Source organism: Lygodium microphyllum, chromosome 9 (assembly GCF_053477565.2).
Source record: "Lygodium microphyllum isolate KBCC chromosome 9, Lygodium_microphyllum_v1.1.10, whole genome shotgun sequence".
In the NCBI taxonomy this organism is placed as follows: Eukaryota; Viridiplantae; Streptophyta; class Polypodiopsida; order Schizaeales; family Lygodiaceae; genus Lygodium; species Lygodium microphyllum.
Genome location: NC_141143.1, coordinates 55,474,318 through 55,483,463, shown reverse-complemented (window position 1 = coordinate 55,483,463; position 9,146 = coordinate 55,474,318).

Sequence of the window (9,146 nt, the reverse complement as noted above, 5' to 3'; positions counted from 1 at the left end):
ACTCCTCATCACTCATCCCTCGACTCATCCTGAAAATGTCACCTACACAGATAAAAAATGGTGTTAGAATAATCAATTTAAACTATACAAAGCACAGTAATATAAATCATTTTTGAAAAATCCCTCTTAAAATGCATATCTTATGTACATTTATGGAAGATCTAAACAACGAATTGAGTAATACAATTCTCCAAGAATGAAGTATTCTATGGTCCCATATTAATCTCCTGACATAACTCTGCATACACTGGAAGGTCGATAGACATGTCACCACAAAAGAACGAGTCTGCCTCGTTCTCAAAAAATTCTTGGACTTCTGTATTTCCATCATTGTTAGCCGATGCGGGCTCCAAACTTGCGGTGGCCTCCACCCCTTGTAATATCGACCCCTCTATTTGCATATTTTCTTCATCTATGCCTGGAACATCGCTTTGATCATATACTCTAGCACTTCGAGGAGTTGAAGGTATAACATACCACCATCGAGGTTGTTGGGGGTTTGGATAGAAGATTACCTATTCACAAACACATACAAAGCGAGTTCAAACCATTGTGGCATAAACCATATCGTATTACAAGTAGCAAGCAAATGACTCTTTGCACCTGTTCACAATGGGCCGGCAACACAAAGGTGTCGCGCAAATCCGTCCATTTTTTTTCGGAATCTATTTCGAGAAATCTAGATGGACCTCGTCGAACTGTTGCTCCAGCTCCTCCAAGTACCACTTTGAACCACTGCACATCGAATAGTATCATGGAGAAGCTACAGTAATCCACCGTAATAATACTTTGCAAGTTCCCAAAATACTCCATCTCATCCACAACCGTGTTCGGATCCATTGCTCGTCGCCGGCTCTCTAGCTCAAACCTTGCCGTGACACCACAGTCCATTGTGGAGCGCATTTTGTTAATACGCTCCACGTGAAAATGCCATCCGCGCGACCACGCTGCACTATATATTTTGTACTGTACATTGAAACACTCAAATTAGATGTAGCAAGCAAATTTAGATACGACACATTCTAAACCCCTCATCACCTTTGGACTACATCCCCTCGAGAACTCCCACTCCTCCATTGAGACCTCTGTCCCTTTGCTGGATGTTGTGGTCAAGGCTCCATGCAACCATCGTGTTGACATAAACTGCAGCATCTTCTCCATGCCTTCGGGATATCGAATCGGTCGATGATGCATACTGCGTCGGAATTCAGCTTGCGCTTCCTCTCGATCTTGCCTTGCAATCTGGTACTTGGCGAGCCACGTTTCCATGGAGGCATGGTGCAACATACAAAAGTGATTCACATTCTCTTCCATTGAGGCATCCATTCTTTTTTCTACCCCATTTCCAACCACCACATCTCCAGTCAGTCTATCATCGTCCTTCAGCATCCATAGCATTTCATTGTCTGGTTTCACCGTTGGTAGCCATTGTGAGATATGCACTAACGCCTCTGACACCAACCAACCTTCCGCCATGCTACCTTCTGGACGAGCTCGTTGTCGCACAAAGCCTTTCAGGGTTTTCATGAAGCGCTCCACGAAGAACATCCATCGCGTATGGACAGGTCCAGCAATCTCCACTTCGTTCACAAGATGCACAAGAAGGTGAACTTGTATCATGAGCATGCTAGTGGGCAGGTATTTCTCAAAGAGACAGACCGTCTCAACTGCTCCCCGCCTTGCGGATTCAATAGAGGACATCTTAATCTCTTTCTATGAGATCCATTGCACCAAAGTCGACAACTTGTAAATGGCCCCGCGAATTTCTGGAGTAAGGCATCCTGCGATTGCGATCGGTAGGACAAACTGCCACAAATGAGAAAGCATTATGAATAATGGCCACTTTTCAAATTGCAAAATGCCCACGCTAATTACAATCCATTCTGTTCACAAACCTGACATATCTTATGCCAATCATGGGATTTTAGCCCCGACAATTGGTCATCTTTAGAAAATGCGGACCTGAGAGAACGCATCATACCCACCGGAGTACGGATAGACTTGATTACTTGCTTCACAATGCACTCTTCTTTAGTAGACAAAACCCAGGGAGCGCGAGGAAGCTGCACTCCCCCTTCAGCACTCGACTGCGGCCAAAGCGCCTCCATCTTACCTACCTCCTTCAAATCCATTCGTGATCCTATAGTATCTCTCTTTCCTGTGATGTGGTCCCATAGCAAGCTGCCCACATTCTTGAAAATATGCATGGGATCCAACAAGTGGTTGACCTGTAAGTGGGTCCAATATGGCAACTCCTAGAAAACTGAGAACCGTCGCATTCCATTTGGATGTGATTCCGGGTTTACTATTTTCAGCTCATACCAGCTTGCAGCGTTCATACGTGCTGGAGGTCGTCCAAGAAAACCTTCCCTGAGTTCATGATCCTCCGGCAAGAAAGGGGCATGTCCTTGATATACCATCTTCTTCATGGTTCGTGACCTTTGGGAGTCTAACTGTGGCCCACACAATGGACATGCATGATAACTTGAGGTAACCAGACTTGTAAGGCGAGCCACGACCTAGTGAATACTTGATTGAATGAAATAAAATATAGATATTACCAGCGAGAATAGAGGTCTGCTCACCTGAGCACTCTCCCAATCCCAGAAAGTCATGCATCGTCCACATGAGAATGGCTCGAATGTTGGCTGATCGCCGACCATCGCGCCTGCTCATATCTTGCACAGTGACCCCCTCCTCCCACAAAATCTTAAGCTCATCAACTAATGGATGAAGATACACATCCATATTTTTTACTTTGTAACGGCTCGGGACGAGCAAGCTAAGGATGAGATGTCCTTTTTTCGTAGAAAGCCATGGAGGGATGTTGTAGTTGACAAGCACTATAGGCCACACACTGTAAGAAGTCGAGCGCAGACCGAATGGGTTCACACCATCCATGGCGAGACCGAGCCGAAGATTCCTTGGCTCTCGTGCAAAGCCTGGGAAGGTAGAGTCAATGTGGCTCCATGCGCGCGAATCCGCTGATATTCGTTGAACTCCATCCGTGGACCTATTCTGCACATGCCACGTTGTCCAGCTTGCCATGCCAGACGTGCGAAACATGTGGTTTATGTGGGGGATGAGCGAAAAGTATCTGAGAACTTTTTGAGGGATGGTTTGCCCTTCCAAGTCCTGTCGATACCTGTGAGTACCACACTTTGAACATGTCTCCATAGTCTCGTATTCATCTCGAAACAGTATGCAGTTGTTGATACATGCATGGATGTTATTGTAGTCCATGCCAAGCTTCCGTAAAACATGTCGTGCATCATCACGAGACTCAGGCATGGTATTTGCAGGTGGTAATATATGATATTTCAATAACCTAAAAAAAATCATAAAACACCTTGAAAAAGCACAAATGTTTGCAATAATACTATAAAAAAATAAAATCAATGAAGCCTATGTGCAAGGTACCTGAATAACTCAGTCACACTCGTATCGCTCCAACCGTATTTTGCTTGCACACTTAAGAGTGCAAGCAATGTCTTCAACCGAGATACTCGGCACCCATCATATAATGGTATGGATGCTTCCTCTCTAAGCGGGTCAGATGTCTCAACATCCATGGGAATCAATGCATTGATCATTGCCTCCATCTCAGGTTCCAAGATTGTAGGTAGGTCGGGAAGGTTGTCTGTCTCCTCTGGCATTGACGGTATAGATGGGCCTTGCGAGTGGTGGATTGGCTCCTGCAATCCATCCATCGCACGTCCACAAACTCTTCTAATTGGCCGCAAAGGGTGCACTCCCCCTTGGGTCGAGACATCACCCCCTAGATAGAAAATTTGCCAACAAGACCCAATTTTATTATGTATGGTTTTCAATTAGCTTGCGAGTACAATGCATGATTAATATTAACTTCAAATTACCGTTTGCTGAAAATCCGCAATCGCCTGATCAATGATCTCAGATTGAAACTCGCCAAATCGTCGTACGTGTTCTATAGACAATCGGCATTTTTGTCTAATTGCCAACTTGCATTGAGAGCAAGGACATGGGACACGTTGATTAAGATACATCTCACGGTCTTGAACAATAAGACCTTCTTCGTTTTCCATCTTATCTACATTACAGCAAACGAGGCTTAAATGGATAGCTTTATGGAGATGTACGTCAAGTTGCAAGTTGACCATAAATCTTGCATTGTACATAGTAGTTGAGAGATTTTTCGATGTTATATCTCGGCCTTGTATCATGCTCAAGGATTTGTTTGTCCCGGTAGATAATTATTCGTTATTGTAAAAAACTGCACTAGAGGGCTTTGAGTATAAGTAATCCATTTTGAGCATCATTGAGGATCTCTTAGTCTAATAATAAATCAATCTCAACAAAAAGCATCTTAGAAATGTGGTTTTTTTGTCCTAGGATTGCGTATTAAAATTAATGCCATCTATGAAATTTATCAACTATAGTAATAAAATTTATTTCAATCAATTCTACTCATAGTCATAAGACCTGAGAGAAAATATCCTATACTCAATTTAAGGGATTCTTCTTCTATAACAATACTTTGGATTCATTTTGATGAAGTACCGTAATGACCATTAGCTAGGGTATCATTTTCTTTTAGTCCTTCCGTTGACTAGTTGGCATGATTTTTAATTTGTTATGCCTATAAAGTTAATACAAAAACAATGAATTGTGCATATCACAATTAGATCCCCTACTTGGACATTATGAAGGACATGACCAATTTTAAGCCATCTTAAAGAGTCACCAATGTACGTGGCCCATGGCGAAGCACATTGCATACCATTATCGATAAGTCTATTATCTTAAATTTCCTTCCCCTCCCTCTCCCTCTCTTTCTCTCCCTCTCTCTCCCTCTCCCTCTCTTTCTCTCTTTCTCTCTTTCTCTCTCATTTCCTCTCCTAAACAAGCAAAAAAGAAAGTGATTCAAACATTAAACAAGCAAGAGGGAGAGTGAGAGAGAGAATGCACTCTCCCTCCCTCTCCCTCTCCCTCACCCTCACCCTCTCCCTCTCTTTCTCTTTCTCTCCCTCTCTCATTTCCTTCCCCTCCCTCTCCCTCTCCCTCTCTCCCTCTCCCTCTCTTTCTCTCCCTCTCTATCTCTCTTTCTCTCTCATTTCCTAAACAAGCAAAAAAAAAGTGATTTAAACATTAAACAAGCAAAAGGGAGAGGGGGAGAGACAATGCACTCTCCCTCTCTTTCTCTTTCTCTCCCTCTCTCATTTCCTTCCCCTCCCTCTCCCTCTCCCTCTCTTTCTCTCTCATTTCCTCTCTTAAACAAGTAAAAAATAAAGTGATTTAAAAATTAAACAAGCAAAAGGGAGAGGGAGAGAGAGAATGCACTCTCCCTCCCTCTCCCTCTCTTTCTCTTTCTCTCCCTCTCTCATTTCCTCCCCCTCCCTCTCCCTCTCCCTCTCTTTCTCTTTCTCTTTCTCTTTCTCTCTCTCCCTCTCCCTCTCCCTCTTCCTCTCTTTCTCTCTTACTCTCTCGTTTCCTCTCCTAAACAAGCAAAAAAGAAAGTGATTTAAACATTAAACAAGCAAAAGGGAGAGGGAGAGAGAGAATGCACTCTCCCTCTCCCTCCCTCTCCCTCTCTTTCTCTTTCTCTCCCTCTCCCTCTCCTCTCTTTCTCTTTCATTTCCTCTCCTAAACAAGCAAAAGAGAGTGATTTAAACCTTGAACAAGCAAAAGAAAGAGAGAGGGAGACTCACCGATGAGATATGGCGAGCGTGGGGTGGCTCCTCTTTGCGATGAAGGCTTCTCCTCTCCTTTGCGAACAACGGCGGCGGTGGCGGCGGCAAGTCTTCTTCCTCTCCTTCTCTCACGACGGTTGCTCTCTCCCTCGCTGTCGCTCTCAAAACTCACAATGGAGCAAACGCGAAATGAAAACTGCGCTCGGTTTCAGCCGCGTTTTTTCCCTGCGGCCCATCGCTATTTGCGTCGCATTTGCGACCCAAATAGTGACGCTATTAGCGACGCAAATAGCGACGCCGCTATCCGCCGTCGCTAATCGGTGTCGCTACTAGCTCAAATCCTTGTAGTGGATCAAGAGCAGGTTTCATATATAATAGGTTCTATAAATACCACGTTCACAATAAAGAATAATGGAAATTTGAATTCCATCTCGCATGGCTTGAGTAAAAGACAAGGAAGTTATACCGGTAAGCTCTTTCATGATATCTTGAATGTCCATATGATAGAAATGACTGAGGGTGCTCGTGATAATTTAGCTATTGTCCCATATAGGGCTTTGCCCTTTGTACGCTCTGTGAATGCGAGGGAAGAAGAACCAGGATCTAGTACAAGGCATAGTCTGCTTGAAAATGTATCAATGGAAATATCGAAAGATGTGCCTACGGTCAAGCCTCGAAAAATAGCCTCTTTTTTTATTGAAGATCTTGAAGTGGAAGTAGTTAAAATAGGAATGGCAGAAGGGAAATATTTAAATCTAGGAGCTCAATTGAAATTCCAAGATCGACAGAGGTTTGAAGAAGTATTACGAGCACATGTTGGGAAATTTGCTTGGTCTTATATGGACCTTAAAGGTAATAAAGTTGAACTTTGTCAACATTATATTGATCTAGAACCAGGCACAAAACCCGTCTGTCAATGCCAACGACGAACAAATCCTGTGTATGCAGAACTGGTTAAAGCTGAGATTACTAAGCTTCTTGATGCGGGATTTATATATCCTATTGCATATAGTGAATGGGTATCTCCAATTGTGGTAGTACCCAAGAAGAATAGCAAGAAAATCCGCATTTGTGTTGATTATAGGAAGCTTAATAGTAAGACAAGGAAAGATCATTTTCCTTTGCCATTTACAGATCAAGTACTTGATAAGGTTGCAGGCCATGAGCTATATTCTTTCATGGATGGGTTTAGTGGTTACAACCAAGTGTTAATTCATCCTGAAGATCAATCCAAAACTACTTTTACTACTGAATGGGGTACATTCGCTTATAAAGTAATGCCTTTTGGCTTATGTAATGCACCCGCAACGTTTCAAAGAGTTATGATTGCACCTTATCAAGATTTTCTTCGATAATGGATGGAAGTTTTTCTAGATGACTTTTGTGTCTATGGAACAGCAAAAGAAATGCTTGATCAATTGGCGCAAGTATTTGAACGTAGTGATGAAGTAGGTATATCGTTAAATCCTGATAAATGTATTTTTTGGAGTTCCAAATGGAACATTATTGGGGCATATCGTTTCTAAAGAAGGCATTGCTATGGACCCAGCTAAAATTGACAAGATTTCTACACTTCCTCCACCAATAACTCTTAAACAACTTTGAGATTTTTTAGGACATCTAAATTATTATCGACGATTCATTTCTGATTTTGCAAAGGTGGCCTCACCTTTAACAAATTTGCTACGAAAGGATACTCCTTTTAATTGGGATGGTACTTGCAAGAAAGCATTTGAATTTCTTAAGTAGAAGTTAATAGAAGGACCAGTATTGGCACCCCCGGATTGGATGAAGGAATTCCATATTCATGTAGATGCATCTATGAATGCCATGGGAGCAATTTTATGTCAAGCAGATGACAATAGGGTGGATCATTCGATCTATTACGCAAGCCGTAACATAAGTGATGCGGAAAGAAATTATACTACCACTGAGAAAGAATGCTTATCAATGGTTTTTGTGGTGGAGAAATTTCATCATTATTTATTAGGAAATAAATTTACTATTTATGTTGATCATGAAGCATTAAAGTACTTGCTTAATAAAGCAGAACTTTCAGGACGTGTAATTCGTTTTGGATGCTATTATTTCAGGAGTTTGATTTTCAAATAGTTACTCGTCCTGGTAGAGCTCATGTTCTAGCAGATCATCTTTCTCGATTATTAACATCAGATAAGGAGGAAGGTGTGGAGGATGATTTTGCAGATGCATCACTTTTTACGGTAGAGACGCAAGTTCCATGGTATGCTGATATTGCAAATTTTCTTAGCACAGCTCGGTATCCACCTAGTGCTGATAAACGACGAAAGTGACAAATTCTAATGCAAGCACGCTCCTATGGATTATTAGGGGGCTATCTTTATAGATTTTTTCCAAGGGAAGGTATCTATCGGTGATGTGTAAGGGAAGATGAAGTCCCTGTGGTTCTTAAGGCATTGCATGATGAGCCGTGTGGTGGCCATTTTGTCGGTGAATTAACCACAACAAAGGTTTTATTAGCTGGGTATTGATGGCCTACTTTATTTAAGGATGCTTATTATTATTGCCGAAAATGTGATGTATGTCAAAGGACTGGTCGTCCTTCTAAGAGTTTTGCTACACCTTTGACACCCATCTTGGCATTAGCACCTTTTGAAAAGTGGGGGATTGATTTTGTGGGCGTAATTGATCCACGTACCAGATATCGTTCTAATCATTATATCTTGGTCTGTACTGATTATATTACCAAGTGGGTGGAAGCGAAAGCGCTTAAGACAGATAAATCCATTGAGGTGGCTAAGTTTATGTATGAGAATATCATTACCCGTTTTGGGTACCCACTAGAATTAGTAAGTGATAGAGGTTCCCATTTCTTGAATGGTCTAATTAGTGAGTTAACAAAACTATATCAAATTAAGCATCGCAAATCAACGCATTATTATCCAAGGGCTAATGGCCAAGTCAAAGTAACTAATAGAATTATTTGTGGAATTTTAACTAAAATGGTTGCTTCTCATAGGCGAGATTGGGATGAACATTTATATAAGGCATTATGGGCCTATAGAACCACTTATAAGGTGACAGTGCAAAATACACCTTTCAATTTAGTTTATGGAACTAATGCTATTTTTCCTATTGAGCAAGAGTTGCCCACTTTACGAGTAGCCCTATCGTTACGATTAGGTGCGGCTGAATCATTGAAGCAAAGGATTTTACAATTGGTGAAGTTAGATGAGGAAAGACTATTAACTTTACAAAGCTTAGAAGCCATGCAAAAATGTCGTAAAGCATGGCATGATCAGAACATTAAAGTACGAGAGTTTTAAGAAGGTGATGTAGTTTTACTTTATGATAGTCGATATTACAAATTTCCTGGAAAGCTCAAAATTTGTTGGTTAGGACCTTTTAAGGTTATTAAAGTTTACGATAATGGTTCTCTAGATGTACAAGATATTAATGCTAAAAATGAGATATTTAGAGTCAATGGCCTCCACCCTA